Below are 22,223 nucleotides of genomic sequence, written 5' to 3'. Positions count from 1 at the left end.
ATAATGATGAATAAATGGCACTCATTTCTCATGTAAAAAAAAATGATACATGGATTATAGATAGTGGTTGTTCTCATCACATGACTAGTGATAAAAATAAATTTGAACATTTTGAAGACTATGATGGTGGCAGTGTGAGGTTTGGTAATAATGAACCTTGTTGCATAAAAAGAAAAGGAAGAATCTCTCTAACCAAAGAACTTGTATGTGATAATGCATATTGGGTAGAAGGACTAAAACACAATCTATTGAGTGTGGCACAACTACTCAATAATGGATTCAAAGTGGAATTCATGCATGAAAAAGCAAGATTGTTGGATGGCAAAGGAAAGTTGATTGGATCAGGCATTTAAACAAAAGGTAGCTTGTTTTATCTTGAACTTGGTGAATGTTCATGTTTTATTGCTTAAGTTGAAGAAAGTTAGTTATGGCATAGGAGGTTGTGTCATGTGAACTTTGATAACTTGGTAAAAATAAGTAAATTCAGGAAAGTAAGAGGCATTCCTAACATAAAGAAACCTGAGGTTGGTCTATGCAAGAATTGTCAAATTGGTAGGCTGGTAAAGACTAGCTTTAAAAGCAAGAACTATCAGTCTGAAGAAATTTTAAAAATTGTGCATATTGATTTGTGTGGACCTATTGGCATTGAAAGTTATACTGGTGAAAAGTTCTTTATTCTTTTTGTTGACGATTACTCAAGCATGATGACTATCATGTACCTAAGAGAGAAATTAGAAGCATTTGAGAAATTCAAATGGTATTTGACCAAAGTAGAAAAGGAAACAACCAAAAGACTGAAATGTTTGAGGTCAGACAGAGGTGATGAATTCATTTCATATGAGTTCAATAAATTTTGTATTGAAAGGGGAATCAAATGACAAGTTTTAGCACCTGGAACTCCTGAACAAAATGGAATAGCTAAAAGAAGGAATAGATCTATCATGGACTGTGCAAGAACCTTAATGATTGAAAAGAGCATTGCTATCAAATACTGGAAGGAAGCTATCAACACTAAAGTTCATACCTTGAACTAAGTACAACTAAAGAAGGACTCATTCAAAAACCCCTATGAGTTATGGTATGGCTACAAACCCAATGTAAGTTACCTAAAAGTATTTGGAAGCAAATGTTACATTTTGAAAGAATCTAAAAAAGGTAAATTTGATGTGAAGGGTCATGAAAGAATATTTTTGGGATATTCTTGCAAAAGTAAAGCATATAGATGTTTGAATTTGTCTACTCACAAAGTCATAGAAAGTGCACATGTAAAAGTTGATAAGTTTGCAAAAAGAACTGAAGAAGAAAGAAAAAGGGAACATGAAGACTATAGGAGATTTGTTTTCATTGAACCTAATATAGTGCTAGGTACACCTATCAATCAGAAATCTTCTACTCTAGAGTCTTTTGTAACCGAGTTGCAAAAAGTTTAAACCAAGTCAATACCTACCGGGTTGCAAGAATCCAAGTTGCAAACAAAAGCTACCAAATCAATAGCTACTAAGCCTAAGCAACCAGAACCAGAAGTTGAAACATAGAAGGATAACAATGCAAGTCATTTAAAAGGCAAGGAGCCTATGCTGGCCAACTATGTCAGGAAGCATCATGCACTAGATCAGATCATTGGAGATAAATCTGAAGGAACAATGACAAGAAGTAAGTTGAAAGGCATTTGTTTACTTGCTGATTTTGAACTTGGAAATGTCAAAGATGCATTAGAAAATGAAAGTTGGATTGAAGCTATGAATGAAGAGATAGAATAGATAGAGAAAAACAAAACATGGACTCTTGTATCTAGGCCTAAAGACAAAATTTTGATTTGAACAAGGTGGGTATTCAAAAACAAGTTAAATGGAGATGGTAAGGTTTCAAGGAACAAAGCTAGACTAGTATGTAAAGGATACTCTCAAGAAGAAGGTGTAGACTATGGAGAGACTTTTGCTCCTATTGCAAGATTGGAAGGAGTTAGAACCTTACTTGCATATACTGCATACAAAGGATTCAAAGCTTATCAGATGGATGTCAAGTCAACATTTCTCAATGGTATATTGGATGAAGAGGTTTACATTGAACAGCCTAAAGGTTTTTTTGATCCAGACAAGAAGGACATGGTCTACAAATCACGTAAAGCATTATATGGTCTAAACAAGCCCCTAGAGCATGGTATGAAAGACTACATAACTATCTTATTTAGATTGGTTTTCAAAAAACTAATGATAATAGTAGCTTGTACATCAAGGAAGGACCAGATAATAAGATTGTTTTGGCAAAAAAATTTGTAGATGATACTTTGTTTACAGGAAATGATGATCTTTGGAAAGAATTTTTAGAACAAATGAACAAGGACTTTGAAATGTCAAGGTTTGGTGAGATCAAATTCTTTGTTGGTCTTCAAATTCATCAGAGTAAGAATGACATATACATCACTCAATCTAAATACATCAAGGAGATACTGAAAATTTTTAGTATGGAAGACTGTAAACCATTTGGGACTCTTATGTGTACTAGATTGAAACTCACCAAGGATGATGAATTAAAGGAAGTGGATTAGACATTGTATAGATCTATGATTAGAAAGTTGCAGTATGTAGTGCACACAAGACCAGACATTGCCCTTGTAGTAGGAATTGTAGCAAGATTCTCAGCAAAACCAAAAGAAAATCACATGATGGCAATCAAAAGGACCGTGAGATATTTGAAATGAACTAAAGATTATGGATTATGGTATAAACTTGGAGGAAATTTGGATTTAAAAGTGTTCACTGATGCAGATTGGGCAGGGAATGTTGATGACAGAAAGAGTACAAGTGGAGGAGCTTTCTTTCTTGGAAAGAGGTTGGTTTCTTGGACAAGTAAAAAGTAGAACTATACATCCCAGTCCACAGCAAAGGCTGAATATGTTACAGCAGCAGTAAACTATTCAAACATTGTTTGGTTCAAATAGTTATTAAAAGGTATGAAACACAAAATCAAAGAACCTATTGTTATGTTTTGTGACAATACAAGTGCAATCAACATATCCAAAAATCTAGTGATGCATTCAAAAATCAAGCACATTGCAATAAAGTATCACTTTGTCAGAGAATTGGTACAAGATAAGGAGATCAGATTGGAATATGTCCATACAAAGGAACAAATTGATGACATATTCATAAAGCCTGTTAGAGAAATGGGATCGATTATCATGTTCTGTAACTTGTAATAGCACTTTTGGATATTTTATGTGTTTTTCAAGTTACTCTTTGAATGAGTATATATGTGAAACAAAGAGGCATGCCTCTTGAAGAGACATGTCTCTTTAATATATTAACTTACATTAGTTATAGTTATAACACTATTAATATATTCTTAACATATTATAATGGTATATATATATATATATATATATATATATATAAGTTAATTATAATATTTGTCAGATATTATATCTCATATATATAATATAATTTATCTGACACAATTATAACATTAAAACTCCCTTTTAATGAAGAAGGATAAAACACATAGATATTACACCATAGGTAATATTTCAAAAATAATACATATAGGAAATCTTTGATCAAAAGATTTCTAGAATATGATATCATGTAAGTATTGGCCTATCAGAATATCAACATATGATATTCACCAATTACTATTTGATATCATATTTGGTAACATGAGCATTGGCCTATCAAAATATCAATCAAATGATATTCACCAAATACTCTAAGTAATGGCCTATCAGAACATCAACTAAATGATATCCACCAAGTACTCAATGTGGTAATGGCCTATCAGAATATCAGGGCAAGATATACACCAAATACCGTAAATATATCTATACAAGCAACTTGTAGATAATCAAATTAATGATATCAACCACCTAGTTGTTGATTTATAAGATAAAGCCTTTACATGAATCAATTTCACAAAAATGAATCATGCTACAATTTATTGTAAGGACGTCACTTTACAACAACTTCTCCTAATACAAGTGATAATCATTTAGAAGTCGTCACTTCTTCATGATGTACACAGGGGATAGACTCATACATGTATTACATCAAAAAGTTAGCATGAAGTCTCCATGAATACTGTCATGTAGTGTTGTCACAACATTCACCATTAAATATATCAGAGAATAAGGTTTCTCCCTCTTAGTTTGATATCAACTTTTTTTGACCTCTTAGCATAAGGTTCTCTTCGATGGAGTATCAGACTTCCTCTGAATTTGTTATCATTTTTCTAAATTCTTGGTAACAAGTCATATCATGCTTCCCTAGTTCACTAGGTATCCTAATAGCATAATGCCTTCTAGCCTACACACATGAGACTTTATCCCATAAATCATTGTCTTTTAGCTATTATAGTATCTACTCCTTCTGAACCAATATTATCAAAAGTTTGATTTAAGCAATTTTATTTTCTGCTCCCTCTCTTTCTCCAAGGTTGCCTCTAATGAACTGTCAGACTCCCTCTCATAATTTCAATCAATAAGGATATTTTATTCAAGAAACTTATATTATCCAACCTAATCATCATATGATTCATGAATTCTAAATCACAGCTTCTTTGAAGCTACTATCCTAAGCCTGCACAATATTTGGTAGCATGCCTAATGTACCAATCTTCTTTTCCTGCAAGAACATCCTTAAAGACAAAAGAAAATATTAAGACAAATGACTTTTTATAGAAAATATAGAAGTACAAATAAGAGAGAGACTACAATGAGTAGATAAGTGTAATACTAAAAGATGAAAAATACTTATCTGCACATGAAGATCCATAGACATTGAAAAAAATGCCTTCTTATTTTATTTGAAGGTTCAAATGAGAATAAACATTGTTTACTATTTTCCACTCGCAATTTGAAATTCCCATTCTTATACGAGCTAACCATATTCGATGCCTTTATTTGACCTTCCTAGTAGTCATTGATTTGTACCTCCATATTGCAAATTCTATTTGATATTTGAAATGAATGTAATTAAAAACAAAAGGTTTGTGTCCATCATTTTGTAAGGTCTTTGTATCCATCTGTAGAAATTAGTATTTCAGGGTGATCCCTACAAAATCCATTGTAAAACATAATCTGTACATATAACACAATCTCTATGTAGGACATTGTCTTTGTAATCCAAGTTCACCCAGGCCGGAGCACAAGAACACTTTCCACTGCAGCTCCAGGTGATCAGCCACAGGAGGCTGGTATTTCCATGAGAAATATATGCTCGTCTCCACATTCATCTTCAACTCCTCTAGGGCCTCGTAGCAGCTGTAGTCGACTACATAACACTCGCGCTGTCACTGCCTTTTGACCAGATATAGTGCCCACACGAGCACTATGCAACCCACTAGAATGGTCTTCGTGGCTCTTCTCATAAAAAGGGAACCATCTTCCATGACCAAGTCATAGAATTCCCAAGCCTTCTCCTTCCAAATGTATGCTCCTGCTAGCACAACATAGAAAAGGCCTGTGATGGCCATTGTATGATGACTATGGAGATGTCCCTACAAGAGCCTGTGGTGAGTTGTAATTATATGGGCTTGCTTACCTGCTCAGAATTGCCATTAAATGTCAGCTCAGCCACTTTGCTAGGTATGTTCGTTGATCCAATTCTCGTTGAGCATGGCAATTAAATGTAACCAGCTCAAGTTCAACTACTCTTTTTATTATGATGTTGAATTTTACCCACTTGAAACCACTATTCCTGGTTGCAATTAAACTTCTCGATAGCTTTCATTAAACAGACCAGTTCGGACTTGTACCACTAAGCATTCCTGGTCATATCAAAATAAAGAGCATGTTCAGACACAATAGATATTAGATAATGCTTCACTTTATTCCGTGATTAATTTGCTAGGCTAGGTAGTTGCAATATTAGAGGTCTATGGAACTCATCCAAGCTGTATTCGTCTAGGCATTTTCACCACATTTTAAGAATCGACCAAATATATCTTTTTTTTATAAAATCTCCTAGGTTGCGTAGTGAATTTAACTAGCCAACAAAGATGTAGAGAATGCAGTCACAATGAAGGCACACTCAAAATTAAGTTGGACTTGCTTGTATTTTATAATAGATGCACCTTTTACATAAATTATGAGTTCTCCCCCTTGCATTGGATATGATGTGATTGCAAGGATCGTACTTTCACTTCCAAGTCAAACATATAACTATATCCTTTTTAAAATTATGGAATCCATGTCAGATACTCTTGGCGGCATCCCTACATCCTTATCCTTATAACCATCCCATCATAGTGACATCCATGTCAGCATTGCTTGGTGGTACTCGGTGTGCCTCTTTGACTTTTCTTGTAAACTGTTGTCTTGAATGGTCGCACAAGGCAATAGGCTTGGACGGTTTTATATCAACCCATGAGTGATTAATCTTGCATTTGTGGTTTTCATATGGGTGTAGGGTAAATAGTATTTCTTCCCTTAGATTTTTGGGGTCTTGTCTTTGTCTTGAGAAAATGCATCACTTTGTATTGTCTTTGAGCAAAATTATCGATCCATGTAGTAGTCAAATTGTGTAGAATGATTCCAATGTGGCTCACGACTGAGATTCGATCTGTAGACCGAATACTCATTGCTCTTCACACCATTTTTTCTTTTGCAGTTGATGCAGGTCCGTCTGATGCACTGTAACTTCTTCGGTGATGTTCAAACCTTATAATCTCCTGTCTAGTTTCAGCATGCATGCCACTCACATGTCCGTCTTGATGGTCTCAAAAATTATTTTGCTAGAAGGATTTATAGTAAAGTCAAGTCTTTTGTAGCCAATTTCCAAGTATAATAGAACATATATTATACAATATATCTTTTTGATTTCATATTTATATCTTTTGACTTCAGAGATATGCTATCCTCTTCCTTTGATGGATTCCTTGCCAACCTGGCTTTAATACCATGTTAGAAAAATAGGATCGATTATCATGTTCTATAACTTGTAATAGCACTTTTGGATATTTTATGTGTTTTCCAAGTTACTCTTTGAATGAGTATATATGTGAAATAAAGAGGCATGCCTCTTGAAGAGACATGTCTCTTTAATATATTAACTTACATTAGTTATAGTTATAACACTATTAATATATCATTAACATATTATATAGATATATATATATATATATATATAGATATATATATATATCACTCTTAATATAAGTTAATTATAATATTTGTCAGATATTATATCTCATATATATGATATAATTTATCTAACAGAATTATAACATTAACAAAGCCTTTACCTAAGAATGCATTTTTGTATCTAAGAGGAAAGTTGGGGGTCATTCCCTTATCTGAAGCTCACTAAGATGAAGTTCTAGTGATGCATCAATAGGTATCATGTTGAAGATCCTTTTAGTTGATGTAGAATAGACATGGAAATATTGCATATGAATCAGTACATAAGGTACATTGTTATTCATTTGGTTTGTGTTGTCAAACAGGGAGAGTTTACTATCATATCTTTCTAAAATTTGCAAGAAAAAGAGAGTTTATGTAAGAGGGAGAGATTACTATGAAAGAGGGAGATTACTATAATGAAATATAAGAAGCATTCTATCAGAAAAGACTAGTTCTCAAATTTTATTCTGCTATGACATGTTGTGTTGCCATCAATGCCAAAGAGGGAGATTGTTGGATACAATTATTCAATTTTGTGTTGTCTCTGATGTTACACAAATGTCATATCAGTCATCAGATAAAGTATACCAAGCTCAGTTGGTTAGCAAGGCAAAAGACAGAGTCTACCAAGCTCAGAAAGTTAGCAAAGAAGGTTTACAGTATCTACCAAGTGTTCTCAAGCTTTACCTTGTACAAATAGTTGTTACTGAGCTTTCAAGGTTAAGCAAGGAAATTCAGTTGTTACTGAGCTTACTCGATCATCAAAGAAAAATAGTGCAGAAAATAGTTCTTACTGAGCTCTCATGGTTAGCAAAGGAAATTCAATTCTTACCGAGTTCACTCAACAACCAAAGGATTTTGCAGATTTTGTAGTGTTAACCGAGTTAAGATGGTTAACTTAGGAAATTGTTTCTGGAAGCAATGCTTACGGAGCAGGGTCAGCCAATGAAGGATTTCATTGTTTTGTGAAATAAAGTTTATTTGTTTAATGTAATATTTGTAGTTGACTGATGTATGGTTTATTGGTAAATGTAACTTGTGAATGAGCTGACTTGATAATCTGAATGGTATATATAAGAGGTCAAGTTGCAAATTCTAAGTGTGTGATGGATTTGATGTGATGTGAATGTGAAGGAAGACTAATTATTGGGAAAGTGAATTTTGAAGGATGATTAGAGATCATTGAGGAGTAGTAAAGCTATATTTGATTGAGGAGGATCTAATGGTGCAGAATAGAGATCTATAATCAGCAAATTCAGTTGCATCATATTCAAGTCAATTCATTGTTACTTTCTAACCATTGTAGCAATAATTTCAAAATCTCTTAATAGAGTTGGTTTAATAGCCATTTTGTAAATCCTCTAACAAGGTGACAGTTCAGTTGAATTGTTCTAAAGACCTCTTGCAAGGCCACTCTTAACAGGGTGAATAAATCCTCTAACAGGGTCACACCTAACAGTGTGTATTGTAACCTTTAACAAGGTTGGCTCCTAATAGGGCTCACTTCAGAAAAGTAAAAATTGGTAGCTAGTTACTTGGTGGTTTTTCTCATATTGGGTTTCCATGTTAAATTTGGTGTCTCTTGTGTTCATGATATTTACTTTTGCATGCATGCTAATAATTATGAATTCTTAAAGATCAGTAACAAGATTATCTACCGAGTAACAACATTTTTGTATAGTGTTTACCGAGTGACAACAATAAATAATTATTTAAGATATCTAAGGGATCAAGATTTGTTTTTTTGTGGTAACTGATTCACCCCCCTCTCAGTTACTTCATCTATAATTCCAACACCCAAGTATGCAACAACAAAGAACATGTAACCTCCAAGTTGACCAGTCCCTTATCCATTGGACATTAACTAAACCTTCACATACAGATGGATACCTAAAGTATACTCATATATTCAGACATTTGATCTATCTATCTGACTTGCAACCAGACATCAATCTTCATAAAAACTGTCATACTTATGGTAATATCCTCCTAGTGTAACCCAAAATCTTGTCACTATAAACAAGCATTTACTTAGAACTTTGTTCCAATAGAAAATCTATACTGACATACAACCTTAAAAGATTGCAATTGAGTTTATGCTCTTAGTTTTTAAACACAAAACATTGCAGATAATAGAAGAAGGAGATGAGAATCAGAATAAAACTAAAGAAAATAAAAACTCTTGCATTAATTTCTTTGAAACCAATACATCATCTATATATCAAAACTCAGAAAATACATAAAGAATGACTATGTAATAAAACAATGCTTCAAAATAAATACAATACTATTGTTCACAATAGAGGAACACTAGGAAATATGGTATCACAACTCTCGGGAAACTCTCCAACTCTAGAACCTATCTAGTCTCACAATCCTCAGAAAATCTCCAAAATAGTGGAACCCTTACATAGAGCAAGGAGGAAAAATATATAGGAGAGAAGATATTTTTGGGCTTGTCCTCTAAAACTGATATTTGTTCTCCAAGAAATGTCTTCAATCTGAAGTTGTTGAAACTAAACTTCCTACAACATTCTAGAACCAAAAACCATAAATGAAGCAAAAATATCTGATATATCTCACTTTAAAGCAATTAGAAAAATATCCCCTTGAAGAAAATATCAAAATTCATCATAATTTCTACCGAAGCTTCAAATCTTATCTTAACATGTCACTTCTTCTTTTGCCAGAAAAATCAACTTGTGTTGTTGGCAAAAACACTTGATTACTTCCAATTTCACTCAAAACCACCAAATCATCCTCATAACTGCTGATGAAATCAAAACTGATATAATATGATCAAAATATGATATCAAATCAAGCTAGAAACATAATTCTACAAATTTCACTAAGAAGCCCCCAAAATCATAAAACCTCCTATAGTCGCTTTTGATAAACACTTGCACAAAATCTGATAGCAAAAATGGAAAATTTACTTCTTGTCAATTTCAATGGTATATTACACTACCTATTTTGGACAAAAATGGTGCCCCTGGGACCATTCTAAAAATCAGGCCCCTGGACTGAACAATCATTAAAAATGAAAAATTTAAAATATCTATATAGTTGAACTATATAAAATTTTAAATATATCCAAATCTTCAAAATTTTGTTTTTATAATCATTTTATTTTCTCTTTGCCACTTTAATTTTAAGCCTACGATATTATGACCAAATCATAATATCATAGCTCTTCACTCATCCTCCCCAATCATATGATGAGCACAAATATTTATTAACCCTTAGAACTTTCGTAATGTCTTATCTCTTACTCCAAGGCCTCTGATAATATGATGAACATATTAATATATAATTAATATATTAAAACCTTTTTCAACCTCCCCATCATAGCATCTTGGTGCTCAAATTCAACCCCTTCGACCATACGACAAGCCCAAATTCATAGCATCTCAAGCTCCATACAACAAGCCCAAATTTGTAGCATCTCAAGCTTTAGATTTGGCATTCCCAATTTTACATTGTTTTGATCTTACGCCAATGACATAACATCGCAAGACTCCAAAACTTATCCCCCAACCATATGAGGGTGGTCAAACTATGTTGACCCCATGGTAGGCTATGGGAGGGCCCCTCCACTCATTGAGTTTGACGTCACACAAGACGTACATCTTGAGTTACATTGTATTAGAGCTAGTGTATTTTAAAACATCAAAAACTTGAACTCCAAATAAATGTGGTACATTTCCTTCCAAGTCCTCTTGCAATGATTTGAGTCATGTTGCTTCAGTGATGAACTCCTTGACATTTGGACATGGGAGCCTTGTTCATGTGTGAGCTACCACATCTAGGCATGTCTACTCTTTTTAAAAATGTGGATTCCCATTGCAAAACCATGGATCTCTTCCTTGCTATTGCAAAAATGTGGATCATTCACTTGTTGTACGTGGAACTCCCTCCTAGCTGTGGCTTCCCTCTCATTCATGCTTGGGAGTGATATTGGTACTATGTGATTTCCTCCCCATTTCCATGAAGCTTCTTTCTCGTGGGTGCCCTGCCCTCTCTTAGACATGGAGTTAATCTTCTTTGGATGGCTTCTTGCTCCATGCTCAAGTTTCTCGCCGTGGTCTATGGATTTGCTTGCAATGTCATGGATTTTTTTCTTTAGCATGGGATGTTGTTTCTCCTTTGTAGTCTCCCTTTCATATATGTGGGGATCCCCCTAGAGAAGCCATGGGCTTCAAAAACATAGGTTGATGCTCTATCTTGTGGCATGAAACTTGAAAAGAAACCCCCCTATCAAAACATGGGGGTCTTGTCTATAGGTGATCCCATGTTGATTTGAAACGTTGGCTACCTTCTCTAAAATGTGCATGCACTGATGGCGACTGCCCCACCTTCTCTTTCAATGTAGGTGCTCATGGAAAATTCCCTTCATCAAATGCCCATCCTTATCATTTATGTTCCCTGCTTCAAACCATAGGCATGGAGCTGGGTGGAAATGCTCAGATTCTTAAATTGGATTTCCCCAAGTGCCATTTATTGAGCTAGAAAGTCATTCCAATCCTCTTTCTTGAGATACTAAACAAAGCACAAACAAAACCAAAACAATAATATGATCAAGAAAATAGGAAGTCTTGTAGAGGAAGTGAGTTCCAATGTAAAAAGAGGACGGGTCAATGCTAAAAGAAAATGGACTCAGAAATCTAGAAACATGGATATTCAAAAAAAATTCCTCAAGAATCTCTCTGAGGCAAAGATTTTCAAACCCCTTTTTAATATCCTAACGAAAAGGATTTTTTGAATAATCAAAAAGGTGATGCTCCACTACTGAAGGTGTGCCATCAAGATTTATAAACTTGAAACTAGGTTTATATGTCAGATCTACAATCTGCTTCGAAAATGGAAAGATGGATCCCCATATTCATACACAATCATCATTAATCTAATGGAATCAATTGGGCCCCAAAGTAGGTCCGGCTAAAAAATTTCTATTTCCAAACAAATGTCATGGAGAATTGATCCATTAATCATCTCGACTTGACTGGAATCCAATTTGAGCACTGAATCATCATTAAAATCTCATTTTATCATTGTTCTTTAAACTGTGATTCGCTAATAGGAAGGCCTGATAATTGGCTTTAAAACTGACATAAACACCTAGTCAGGCTCTAAAAATCTAGATATCTTTTCTCTCTGACACATTCAAACATTAAAAAGAGGATGGGTCAATGCTAAAAGAAAATGGACTCAGAAATCTAGAAACATGGATATTCAAAAAAAATTCCTCGAGAATCTCTTTGAGGCAACGATTTTCAAACCCCTTTTTAATATCTTAATGAAAAGGATTTTTTGAATAATAAAAAAGGTGATGCTCCACTTCTAAAGGTGTGCCATTAGGATTTATAAACTTGAAACTAGGTTTATATGTCAGATCTATAATCTTCTTCAATAATGGAAAGATGGATCCCCATATTCATACACAATCATCATTAATCTGATGGAATCAGTCGGGCCCTAGAGTAGGTCCGGCTAAAAAAATTTCATTTCCATACAAATGTCATGGAAAATTGATCCATTAATCATCTTGACTTGACTAGAATCCAATTTGAGTGTTGAATCATCATTAAAACCTCATTTTATCACTTTTGTTTAAACTTTGATTCACTGACAGGAAGGCCTAATAATCGGCTTTAAAATGAAACTCTAGATATCTTCTCTCTCTGACACATTCAATAGGCCTACCAAATCTTGTCTCATGATGACATTGGGGTCAAAAGACCTTGACCTCCAAATTTGCATACTTAAAATTGCTTGCAGATAAACATGTCAGAAAATTGGAAAATGTGTTTGGTTTGAGCTATGAAAACTGGGCAAATGGTTACTTGAGGTGATGAAAAGTGGAGAATTTGTAGATACTTATAGAGAGTATAAACCTCCAATTTGGGCTCATAATTAATGATTGGGAAAATTTGGAAAATGTTTGAATTTAAGTACCTAGATTTGTAGGACTGGGGACATCAGTAGAAAAGTATTTCTTGCAAATGGAATGACCCTAGAAAAGCATGCAGATGAATTCGTCAAGACTTGAAAACTGGCACACTTGAAGTATTTTTGGAGTATAATGTAGGGGAACAAACCATTCTATCAAAACAATCACTAACTTAAAGTTATGACATCCTAAACAGGGCTCTCGATCAATCTGCATTTCTGATTACAAGTGAAACTTTATAAATTGCAAATGGAATCATGTTTGAAAATTGATCAAATAGATTCGTCCTAAGCTCAAATTAGGAATGTAGCAATTCTCTAACCCCTAGAATATGATTCAAAAGAAAATTTCTTATTTGGGTCAACTAGTCAAAAGTTATAACTTGTCAAACAGGGCTACCCAAAAATATGAACAAAAATGTAGATTTACAACAGAGGCAACTCACCAAGTTTGAGACATTCAAAATGTAGACAAAACATGTCAAAATGACTTGAAAGTTATAACATAGGTTCAATTTTATGTGCAATAAACATCCTCAAAGTGGTGAGCCATGAACCTTCATCGGGTAAAAGATATTCAAATGCAAACATGTCCTCCTATCGTTGTTTAACACTTGGGCAAAAAATGCAAAACTAAAAACCACTCAAAATGGGACTCTACAGAATAGCTCAAAATGTCAATTGATCATTACAAAACACATGCATAGGCTGAATTAATGGTGTTAGAAACATAGAACACCACTTAAACATTAATACAACAGTCAAGTACTCAAGCAAGAAAATGCATTCATAGGGCTCAGAGTGACTTAAAATGGGAATGCAATTTTGAGCACCAACATAGTTAAGCCCAAGTTTTCATTTTATGGCCACAGGAATCCAACACCATTGTCAAACCTATGATCGGAGGCCTACTCAATTAGTCTTCTACTTTTTACTACTTCCCTTTTTATGATGAATGCTAAGGTGAAATTGTTGCAAATAATCTAACCACCTTTGATTCCTATCATTATGCAAATCTCCTTTTGTTTTCAAGAATTGAAGAGGTTTATGATCTATATGCATCACAATTTCCTTTTCCAAGATATAATGCTTCCACTATTTACAGGTGGTGCAGAAGCGCCTAGGTAGGCTTAGGAAGACCTAGGGAGCCCTTTGGTTTTTTGGCTTGTAGTGGTGCTAGCCATGCCACTAGGTGAATAAAGGGACTCATTTAGTCCTAAGAATGTGGGTGTTAGGTTTGACAAGCCCAAATAGGTCAAAGTTTCTTCTAGTTGCCCATCAGGGCAAACTAGGTGTTTTGGGGCCTAGAAGAGTCAAATGGTCAAATAGAGGTTTTGAGGCCACATTTAAGGGTTTTAAGTCCTATTTGGACATCATTAAAAGTTTCATGACCTTTGGAGCAAGTTTGGGGTATAACTCAACAAGATGTAAAAGTTGCTCAATTGTTGTCAATGTTGTCAACATTGTCACTATTGTAAATGACAACACTAGCAACTTTTCTTGCATTTTGTACAACTTTGCCAAAAAAGGGAGATAATTGTCTGAAATAGTTGGAAGTGCTCATGTTAAACCCATATGATGCCATTCTCAACCTTTTCAAGGGGTTGGAGAAGTTGGTTATTGTATTGTACAAATTGAGCAACAAGTTCTCAATAACAGTTTTATGCTCTTGAGTGTTTTTGGTTTGTAGATGGATTAGATTTGGAACTTTCTATTTTGGAGGTGTTAGAGTAGATTGATTTAAGATTTTGTATGACCTTAGTTTATCATTTTTCAAGGTTTTGAGGGCTTGAAATAATTGTTTTGTTCCCCACTAGTTTGTTGTTCTGAATCAATCTGTTTGCTCAAATGGAGTCATAGGGTCACTTCCCACTGTAGAATATGTATGAACTTTTGGGATTTGGAATATGACTCCATGTACATTATTTATAGTGGAGGTGGGCCCCTAGGATATTGAGGAGGAATTTTTGAGGTGATCCCCTGAGCAAGTCCTAGTTACTTGGTTAGGAATCACGGACAGAGCTAGTGGAATTGGAGTGGTTGAACATGTTTAATACTTTGGCCTAAGATTGAAATATGCTAGAACGTGTTGAAAAGTACCCCAAGTCTAATGGGAAGTAATGTAAAAATTCATAAGGAGGGAAAAACTATCTTTGCATAAGATTTCTCTCAGAACCCTTAAAACTCTTATTTTAAGGTTGTCTTTGTGCTTGTACTGTACGAATAGATTGAAGACCTCAGATCCCCAAAATCTTTAAGATCTCTAAAAGGGGTATTTGAAATATTAGTTAGTCTCACCTCTTGTTAAGGGTTCTTGTGAGATATTTTTCTTTTAACCTAGTTGGAGGACTAATTGCTTGTAACTCTGTTAGGTAGCATTTTTCCTTGGTTAGTGGAACTCAATTGGGGTTTCAATCCTAATTATGATTAGGGACATTAAAAAAATTCCAAATTCCTTCCTAGATGACCAATCAGTCCATTTGGGAGTTTCATGCACATTTTGGGTTACTTGTGTTGATGGTAAGTTAGCAAGAAAGTTACCTAGTCGATGTGCCCCAATTGATTTGTTTAGGATATATTGAATAGAGTCCTTAGTAGCATAGGGTGAGTAGAATCCCTATTTGTTCATGTATATGACCTAAGAAGACCTTGAGAGAGAGAGATTTGGGAAGAAGCAAGATTAGGTGTCACATCAAAGTGGTATCAGAGCAAGTTAAAGACTTGGGAAATGTGGTGTATGCCTACAATGACTAGAGAATCAATGGGTGAGTCAAGAATGGTGACTAATTCAAAGCTAGCTAAAGAAGTTGATGAGTAAAAGGAGAAAAAAAGACTCCTTGAAGTAGCCTTGGAAGAGGTGAAGATAAAGTTAGAGGAAGTTGTTGATGCAACTAAAAAGAAGGAAGAAGAAGACAATGAGAATGGTAAGGAGGTAGTAGAAGAGGATGTGGTACCTAAACTAGACCCTATCTTAAATGAGGAACCTTTCTTTAAAGCTATTAAATCCATAGGAGGGAATTCTTTGGAATGTGTGCCACTATTTAATGGAAAGATGGATATAGATGCAATGATGGATTGGTTAGATAGCATAGAGAACCATTTTAAGTGTGAAGTGGTGTCAAAGGCACAAAAGGTCAAAGTGGCTAAGTCAAGACTCAAAGGCTCAGTCTTGACATGGTGTAAGTATGTACAGGATGATAGAATTAGCATGGGAAAGTATCCTATAGCCAACTGGAATGCCATGGTTACCAAGTTGAAAGAGAAATTCTTGCCAGAAGACTTTGAAATCCAACTTTACAAAAGAAGATAGGGACTAAAGCAAAAAGATTTAGATGTATCCTCTTAGATAGAGAATTTTCAAAGGTTATTCCTTAGATCCAAGAAGCAAGAAGAGGAGACAATAAAGGTGGCTAGGTATTTGGGTGGTTTGAAGTGGAACATCTAAGAGGAGCTTAGTTAGTGGGCACCTACTAGTATTCAAAGGTGCCATCAGCTAGCCTAAAAGGTGGAGGAAAAGAAAAGGACCAAAAGAGACTAACTTCAAATACATAGGTAAGGGTAGAAACCAGAGAGGAAAAAGAGGACGTTACCAAGGTAGAGGAACTGAACAAAGGAACCAAGGTGGAAACAAGTTGACAAAGCAAGCCACTGAAACCACTCCTAAAGGGGGTTATATCAGAGGAAGAGGGAACTAAGGAGGCTCTAATAGAGGTAGAGGATCAAGTAGAAGTAACTCATACTTTTCTAGTATGAAGTCTTACAATTGTGGTCAATTAGGCCACCCTGCTTATATATACTCTGACAAGGCCTCTTCTTCTAGCCATGACAAAATGATAGCATATGTTCAAGAGGAAAAATGTAGAAAGGACTCTAAAGTGGACCAAATAGAATTAAAGAAGGGTGAAAACCTTATGTTTATGAGGGTATTGATTAAGAAACCAACTCCTAATGAGGCTAAGCATAGGAGAGCACTATTTAGGATTAGATGTAAGATCCTAGAGAAGGTATGAAAAGTGGTAGTAGACTCTAGATCTACTAATAATATAATATCAAAAGAGGTAGTGGAAAAGATTAAACTAACTAATGTCCTACATGTGAATCCCTATAAAGTTATTGGATCAACAAGGGTCAAAGTATACTAGTAAATGAATAGACATGGGTGGACTTCTCTATAGAAGGGTATAAGGATGGGTTGTTATGTGGCATCCTACCCATGGATGCTTGCATCTACTATTGGGAAAACCTTGGAAATTTGATAGAGAAGGAATATATGATGGAAGGGCCAATTCCATCTCATTTAAGAAGAATGGAAGAACATTCCAAATCCAATTTTTATTGGAAGGAAAAGAGCCACAGTCTAAGGTTCCAAGTGTCTTGTTGTGTAGTGGAAAGGAATTTGTCAAGGACCTCAAGGATGAGGAGGGTCAAGGTTATGCAGTAGTATTGAATTCCAAAGGAGAGGAGAATATAGTCAAAGAGCCATTACCCAAGGAGGTACAAGAATTTCTTGAGAGATACAAGGAGATAGTAAGTGATGGGACTCCTACTACCTTACCTCCTAGAAGAGTCATAAGCCACCAAATAGAGTTTTTTCCTAGTGCATCCCTACCTAACAAAGCAACATACAAGCTCAACCAAACCAAAACTTGGAAGTAGCAAGACAAGTACAAGAATTGATGGACCAAGGTCTAATTCAAAAGAGCATGAGCCCATTTGTAGTCCTTGTTGTGCTAGCATCCAAGAAAGGAGGTAAATGGATGCTATGTATGGACTCAAGAGCCATAAATTGGATCATAATCAGGTATAGGTTTCCCATACATAGGATTGAGTATCTCATGGATTGCCTTGGAGGAGAAATGTACTTTACCAAATTGGACTTGAAGAGTGGATAGCACCAAATTAGGATTGAGGAGGGAGATGAATGGAAAATGACATTCAAGATGACAAATGGCCTCTATGAATGGCTAGTGATGCCATTTGGTCTATCCAATGCTCCTGCACATTCATGAGACTCATGAATGAAGTGCTTAAAGACTTTGTAGGGAGATTTTTGGTAGTGTTCCTAGATAATATACTCGTCTTTAGCAAAACCAAGGAGGAACACATCAAGCACGTGAAAAAATTATTGTAGAGACTTGATGAGGAGAAGCTTTCTATCAACCTTAGAAGTGTGACTTCTTCAAGAAAGATCTTGCGTACCTATGATTGGTGGTGTCTAATGGTACACTAAAAATGGATCAAGAGAAGGTTGTTGCAATCCTAAACTAGCCACCACCTACTACATCAACCAAGGTAAGAATTTTTCATGGTTTTTCTCTATTCTATAGGAAGTTTACTAGAAATTTTAGAGGCATATATGAACATTTGTTAGATACCATAAAGGGTGGAGTCAAGTCTAAGTCTAGATGGACCTTAGAAGCTGAAAAGTCATTTGAAATGCTCAAGAAGAAAGTAGCAATGCAACCTATTTTGCAACTACCTAGCTTTGAAAAATACTTCACCCTAGAGTATGATGCAACTAGCCTAGTTGTAGGGAGAGTGTTGAGTCAAGAAGGTAGGAAGGTAGCCTTCTTTAGTGAAAAACTTAATGAAGCCAAAAAGAAATCCTCTTCCTATGATCTTGAACTTTATGCCTTAGTTAAATCCTTTAGGAAGTGGAGGTACTATCTATTACCCAATGAATTTTTTGTATTTACTAATAATCAAGGCCTAAGATACATCAACACTTAAGAAAAGTTGAGTAATAGACACTTGAAGTGGATAGCATACTTGCAGGAATTTACTTTCACAATCAAGCACAAGAAGGGGTAGTTGAACAAGGTAGCAAATTCCTTGAGTAGGAGGTTGTTAAATGTACAAGAAGTTGAACTACATAGCATTGGGATAGAGAGCTTTAAGAATCTCTATAAGGAGGATGAAGACTTTGTAGAGGCCTACAAGGTATGTTATGATTTTGAGAACTACTTTCATAGAAATTTTTTTGAATTTACCTTATAAAATATATTTCTCTTTAAGGGTAATCAGTTGTATGTACCAAGAGGAACCTAATACAAGAGACACAATGGGAGTCTAAGAAGACACTTTGGGTAAGAAAGACCCTATAATTGGTCCAAAGGTTCTACTATTGGCATAAATTGGTTAGAGATATGACCAAGTATGTGGAACAATGCATGGTATGTATGAAAGCTAAAGGAGGGATGAATAATGTAAGTCTTTATCAGCTCCTACCAGTACCTAATAGGCCATGGGAATGTGTGAGAATAGATTTCATAGGTTGTCTACCCAAGACAAACCAGGGCTATGACAGTATCTATGTAGTGATTGACATGTTCAATAAAATGGGGCATTTATTCCTTGTAAAACTACTAATGATGCAAGCCACATTGCACATCAAATCTTCAAAGAGGTTGTGAGGATGCATGGAATTCCATTGAGCATAGTTTCAAATAGGGATGTGAAATTCATGAGCCATTTATGGAAGACTTTATGGAACATACTTGGTACTAATCTCTCATTTGTCTTAGCATGCCATCCTCAAATTGATGGTCAAACTGAGGTGGTTAACAAGATGTTAGGTAATCTCTTGGATCCCTAACTAAGGGTTCTAGGAAAACAAGGGATGTGGTTATATCCCAAACATAGTATGCATATAGTGATAGCAAAAATAGGACCATAGGAAGAATCCCATTTCAAATTGTCTATGGCTTGGATCTTAGAGGTGTGTGTGAGTTGAGAGATCTTGGAGACATGGAATATAGGAGTGGGCATGTTGATGATTTTTCCTAAACAATGAAGGAAATAAAAGAACAAGTGAGGAAGACCATCCAAGACAATACCCAAAATCTTAAAGCCAAGATAGATGAAAGGAGAAATGACATTATGTTCTCCATTAGATATTATGTCATGATGCACTTAACCAAGACAATACTGTAGAAGGGTGTACCTACTAAGTTGCAAATGAAGAGAATAGGACCTTGTAAGATCATAGAAAAATATGGGGCAAATGCATACAAGGTTGACTTGCCATCATATTTGGGCATATCTCCAGTTTTTAATGTGCAAGATTTGGTCTAATTCAAAGGACCACTACCTATTGATGCTCATAATGGTCAAGGACTTCAAGAACCTACAGCAGTCCCTTCCACCAACAAGTTGGAGGCTCAAAAGGTATTAGACTCAAGAGTCAAGAAAGCCACTAGAAACAAGGTGTACATGGAGAACCTTCTCAAGTGGAAAGACAAACCAAACTTAAAAGCCACATGGATTGCTAAGGAAGATTTCAACAGACTGGGCATCAACAAAGACCTACTATCCATAGGAGTGACATAGCTTTTCTTTGTGGGATAGTATGGTGCAAGAGCACCTAGGTGGGCTTAGGAAGACCTAAGGATCCCTTTGGGTTTTTGTCTTGTAGTGGTTATAGACACACAACTAGGTGAATAAATGGATTTGTGTAGTCCAAAGAATGTGGGTGATAGATTTGACAAGCCCAAATAGGTCAAAGTTGCTTCTAGTTGCCCACAAGGCCAAACTAAGTGTTTTGGGGTCTAGAAGAGTAGAATGGTAATATAGAGGTTTTGAGGCCATATTTAATTATTTTAAGTCCTATTAGGACATTATGAAAAATTTCATGACTTTTGGAGCAAGTTTGAGGGTCTAACTCAATAAAGATGTAAAAGTTGCACAATTGACAACATTGACAACTTTTCTTGAATTTTGTGCAACTTTGCCAAGAAAGGGAGATGACTATCTAAAATAGTTAGGAGCACTCACAATAAGCCTATATGAGGCCATTATCAACCTATTTAAGGGGTTGGAGAAGTTGGTAATTGTATTGTTCAGACTAAGTAGCAAGTTCTCAATAACAATTTTATGCTTTTGAGTGTTTTTGGTTTGTAGATGGATTAGATTTGGAAATTTTTGTTTTCAAGGTGTTAGAGTACATTGATTTAATATTTTTTATCACTTTAGTTTATCATTTTTTGAGGTTTTGAGGGCTTGAAATTATTGTTTTGTTCCCTTCCAGTTTGTTGTTCTGAATTAGTCTGTTTGCACAAATGGAGTCATAGGGTCTCTTCTCACTGTAGAATTTGTAAGACCTTTTTGGATTTGGAACATGAATCCATGTACATTATTTACAATGGAAGTGGGGACTTGGGATGTCAAGGAGGAATTTTTGAGGTGATTCCCTAGGCAAGTCCTAGTCACTTGGTTAGTGATCACAAAGTAGAGCAAGTGGAATTAGAGTGGTTGAACATATCTGATACTTTGACCTGAGATTGGAATATGCTAGAAGGTGTTGAAAAGTAACCCCAAGTCTAGTGGGAAGCATTGGAAAAATTCTTAATAAGGGAAAATTTGGCTTTGCATTAGATTTCTCTCAAAACCCTTAAAATCCTTATTTTAAGGCTATTTTTGTGCTCGTACTATACAGATAGATTGAAGACCTTAGACCCCCAAAATATTTAAGGTCTCTAAAAAGGGTGTCTAGAATATTAGTTCTTTTACCTCTTGTTAAGGGTTCTTGTGAGATATTTGGATTTTAACCTAGTTGGAGGGAAAATTGTTTGTAGCCCTATTACAAGCATATGTAGTATTTTTGCTTGGTTAGTGGAACTTGATTAGGGTTTCAAGCCTAATTATGATCAAGGACATTGAAGGAAGTCCAAATACCTTCCCAAATGACCAATCAATCCATTTGGGAGGTTCATGCACATTTGGGGTTACTTTTGTTGATGGTGAGTTAGCAAGCAAGTTAGTTCTACCTAGTTGATGTTCCTAACTAAAGAGTACAGGAAAAACATGGGATGTGGTTATCTCCCAAGCAAAGTATGCATACAATGATAGCAAGAATAGGACCACAAGAAGAAGCCCATTTGAAATTTTCTATAGCATACATCCTAGAGGTGTGTGTGAGTTGAGAGATCTTGGAGGCATGGAATATAGGAGAATGAAGGAAATACAAGTGAGGAAGACCATCCAAGGCAATACCCAAAAGCTTAAAGCCAAGATAGATGAAAGGAGAAAGGACATTAAGTTCTCCATTGGAGATTATGTTATGGTGCACTTAAATAAGGAAATATTACAAAAGGGTGTACCTACTAAGTTGCAGATGAAAAGAATAGGACCTTGTAAGATCATAGTAAAATATGGGGCAAAT

Source organism: Cupressus sempervirens, chromosome 10, assembly GCF_028749045.1.
Source record: "Cupressus sempervirens isolate cs-2001-9-10 chromosome 10, ASM2874904v1, whole genome shotgun sequence".
Taxonomy (NCBI): domain Eukaryota; kingdom Viridiplantae; phylum Streptophyta; class Pinopsida; order Cupressales; family Cupressaceae; genus Cupressus; species Cupressus sempervirens.
The sequence above is the reverse complement of the archived record's forward strand: the minus strand, read 5'-3'. Positions refer to the sequence as shown.